Consider the following 4463-nt stretch of genomic DNA (forward strand, 5'->3'; position numbering starts at 1 on the left):
AATATCTGTCTGGGGATGGGGAGACACCTCTTATCAACAAGGGTGCCTGAATGAAGCATATTTGTATACCTAACCCTTAACTGTACCCCACAATATCATACTAAAAAATATTGATTATAAAAAAAAATATATCTGTCTCAGAGGAATAAAAGCAAAGATAAAAATAATTTTGGAGTACTTATTAGGCAAATATGAAAGGCTGGGAATATAATGGTGAATAGGACAATGTTCCTTGAAAGTATGACTTAATAAATGTGTGTGCAATTCATTCTTGTAGGAAAAAATCCAATAATAGTTGGATCGGGATAATAATCAAGTGTAATAAAAATACAAAAAAGGTATAATAAAAATGACTAGGGGGTGATCAAGCCTACCCAATTGTATTAAAAAATTTCCACTTCTCCGTGTTATGTCTTTTTCAGCATAGTGATCTATGAATATGCATTTGGTGTCACTGCCTTAAATAAACATCATTCAAAAAAAAGAAAGAAAAAAAAGCAGGCTATTTGCTTCACACACAGCTAAGACACGTTGGATGGCAAGAAGTCACTTACCTGTCATGTTCTCACTTATACGTGGGAGTTTTAAAAAAAAATTGATCTCGTGGAAGTAGAGAGTAAAATGGCATTCACCAGAGACTGGGAAAGGTAGGGGCAAAGGGGTGAAGAAAGGTTGGTTACTGGGTGAAAAAAATACAACTAGAAGAAATAAGTTCTGGTGTTCATAACACAGTAGGATAACTGCAGTTGACAATAATTTATTGTATATTTTTTAATAGCTAGAAGAGAAGATTTGGAATCTTTCCAACAGAGAGAAATAATAAATGATTGAGGTGATAGATATCTCAATTACTTTGATCTGATCATTACACATTGTATACAAGTATCAAAATGTCACTATACTCCATAAATATGTACAATTATTATGTATCAGTAAAAGCAGAAATCACTTACCTATTTCTAAGAGTTAGATCAGGTTTAAGCTGAGGATTAGCTGTTCTGTCTGATTTATCAAGCAGCCACAGTCTGAAGATAGAAAGTTCTTAGGAGATTGGTGATTTCTGAGACTCTAGGAAAGAAACGAAACTGAAACTCAAAATAGCAAACACTCAGCTGGGGACACGCCAAGTGCTGTTAAGTTTCCTTTCCTCACCAGAAAGAGAGAAAAAGAAAGCAAGCAAGCAAAATTCCTGCTGAGCAAATGAAAAAGATCACTGGCTCACTGGTAGCCCACATGAATTGGTAATTACAAATAAGAAATTGCAGTAAAACTAAGAGCTCACATTTCCTGTGCATTTAACTATGTATGGGGCACCGTGTAACTACATGCATTTTCCTAATTTCTCATCAGAGCAACCTCATACAGTAATCAGTGTTCGTACCCCTATTTCTCAAAGTCCAACAATGAAGTTTAAGGACCTTAAGTGACTGTATCCAAAGTAATTCTGCTGATAGAACGGAAGAGTTAGCAGGCAGTCAAAACCAAGTCTGTCTGCGTTGGAAAGAGCAGGCTACGATCCAGCTTTTCCTGAATTCTTTAGGCACTGGCACAGTTCATTTTCTCATGGATGTATTCACCCAGTCAACACTGGCCTAGACCCTGGGAAGGACAATGGTAAGATAAAAAACACTGCCTTCAATGAGAGTGCTTTGTACCCAGGAAGACAGGTACACAGACAATTACATGACTATGCTAAGTGCTATCAATGAGGAAAAACAAGTGAGAACAGTCACCTCACCCACTCTTGGGACACTGGTAAAAGACTCGCTAGCCAATCGAAGTTTAAACTGAATCATGAAGTGACGGCTAGGAAGGGAAACGAGACAGCACAGTGTCATCAGGGTCATCCAAACATTTCAGTCTGTCTGAAATGGAGAGAGAGCATTGGATTCTCAAGCAATGAGGCTGGGGAGGGAACTGGGGCCCAGAAAAGGTCTCACACGTCTTTAATTAAGTTGGATTTTATCATGAAGACAATGAGAAGTTATTGAGACTCTAAAAACAGAGGAATGATATATCAGAACTGAGTGTCTCAGTTAATTAATACCATGCATTAATATCCTGGTTTTGATAATTCTATGGCTATAAGAAATGTCAATATTAAGTGAAGTTGGGTCAAGCATATACGAAAACTTTCTGCACTATGTTTGCAACACATCTGTAAGTATAAAATTATTGCAAATAAAGAACAAGCTTCTCACAAAGAAAGCCCCCAACCCAGGTGACTTTGCTGGTGAATTCTTCTAAATATTAGAGGAATAAAGAATACCAAACTTCACAAAGGACACTCGTAGAAACACTGGTGAAATTTAATGTGGTCTGTAATCCGTTTACTCTGGCTTTGTAACAAGTTATCACCACCCACAGAGTTTTAAGCAACTCAAATGTATTATGACTCCGTTTCCAAGGCTCAGGAGACCAGCATGACTTGGTGAATTCTATGCTCAGGCTGTCTCACTCAGGGAGTTGGCCAGCTCTGGTGTCATATCTGTCTCCAAAAACAGGAATCAAGACTCCTTGAAGCACTGTCTGACTCCAGGTGCAGAGAAAGAAAACCAAGCTCAACCTGGGATATCTCTTGGTGCCAAAGTAAGAGATGCTAGAAAAAACCAATGGGAGTGTGTCGAAAGACACAGAAGGGTCACAAAAGGAACAATTCAGGAAAAGCCAATAAATAATGATTATTTTGGATTAGAGCCTGTGGGATAAAATAAATATCTATACTGATATAAATAAATAAATAATCGAAAGACCAAGGAATTATCACCTACTGGGGCAGTCTAAGAAGACCACTAAATACAATGTGGAATTTTTTTTTAACTGGAGTCTCACTCTGTCGCCCAGGCTGGAGTATAGTGACATGCTCACAGCCACCCCAGAGTCAACCTGCTGGGCTCAAGCAATCCTTTCACCTCAGTCTTCCAAGTAGCAGGAACTACAGGTGTGTGTTACCACGCCTGGTTAATTTTTGATTTATTGTAGAGATGAGGAATCTTAAATGGATCCTAGGACCGACAAAGGACACTTATAGAAACACTGATAAGATTTAACGTGGTCAGTAATCTGGCTAGTCATATGATACCATGTATTAATATCCTGGTTTTGATCATTCCATGGCTATAAGAAATGTCAATATTAAGTAAAACTAGGTCGAGGATATATGAAAAACTTTCTGGACTATGTTTGCAACACTTCTGTAAGTGTAAAATTACTGCAAATAAAGAACAAGCTTCTCACAAAGAAAGCCCCCAACCCAGGTGACTTTGCTGGTGAATTCTTCTAAATATTAGAGGAATAAGGAATATCAAACTTCAAAAAACCTTCAAGAACCTTCCAACTCCTCAGATCAGGTTAACTTATAAGAATGATTGACAGTGACACTATAAGACAAGAAAGAAAAACTACAAACCAATATGAACATATGTGCAAGTATATTAAACAGTACTAACGAATTGAATCTAGCAATAAATGAAAAGGACAGTACATCCCAATGGCTACACTGCAGTAACGTAGAGGTGTTTTTTGTTAGAAAAACAATGTATTTTGACACACTAATAACCAAAAGTGATTTTAAAATAATGTGATAATGCTAACACAAAGAGAAAATACAGATAGTCCCCAAGTGACGATGGCTCATCTTACCACTTCTTGACTTTGTGATAGTTCAAGAACAATATGCGTTGAGCATGCTTCTCAGCCTGCAATGGGGTTGCAACCAGATAAACACATGGTAAATTGAAAATGTCACAAGTACATTTACCATAATCCTATAAGAAAGGGATTGGCAATAGTGGGATACCACGAGGGTGGGGATGAGGACACAATATTAATCAGGGTACCTGATCTCAAACCAGGCAAAGTAGGGACCAAAGGGAGGCTCAAACTTTACCTGTACAGTGTCCACTTGTATACCTAATCCTGAATTGTATCCCACATCTTTAAAAGAAAATATTCTTTAGAAAGAAAATATTGTAAGTCAAAATTGCACTTTTCACTTATACTATTTTCAAATTACCATGGGTTTATTGGTACGTCACCCCATCAAAAAACAAGGAGCATCTGTATATGATAAAATTTGACACCGATTTGTGATTTACAAAAAATAAAAGCCCCTAACAAACGAGGAATAGAAGAAACTTTTAATCTGATAGACAGTATATTATGTAAATAAATAAATACCTATAGTATACATCATACTTAATGGTGTAATTCTGAACAAAATCATTGCAAGAGTGTTTTCCATTATTCATTCTATTCAACGTTGTCCTAGAGGTCTTCGATCTAGTCAAGCAACAGGTTAAGATACAAAAATAAAAGGCACAAGATTTAGAAAAGAAAAAACAAAACTAGCTATTTGCATAGACATCATAGTATATGTAGAAAATATGGAAGAATATACAGGCATACCATTTGCCTTAATATCTACATTTAGCAAGTTCAGTGGATCAAAGAGAAACAGTCAA

At 36.8% G+C, this 4463-nt stretch overlaps 1 protein-coding gene across 1 annotated transcript in view; it reads right to left on the reverse strand.

Moving 5' to 3' along the window:
• IFI44L (interferon induced protein 44 like) overlaps positions 1-1076 on the reverse strand; it is a 29565-nt gene extending 28489 nt beyond the window's left edge. Inside the window, 1 exon segment of the mRNA XM_008071348.2 lies at positions 954-1076. The gene's annotated coding sequence lies outside the window, so the exon portion shown is untranslated.
• Between the last annotated feature and the right edge of the window lie 3387 nt (positions 1077-4463).

This window comes from Carlito syrichta, unplaced genomic scaffold, assembly GCF_000164805.1.
Source record: "Carlito syrichta isolate Samal-C Ts95f unplaced genomic scaffold, Tarsius_syrichta-2.0.1 Scaffold314292, whole genome shotgun sequence".
NCBI classification, from domain to species: domain Eukaryota; kingdom Metazoa; phylum Chordata; class Mammalia; order Primates; family Tarsiidae; genus Carlito; species Carlito syrichta.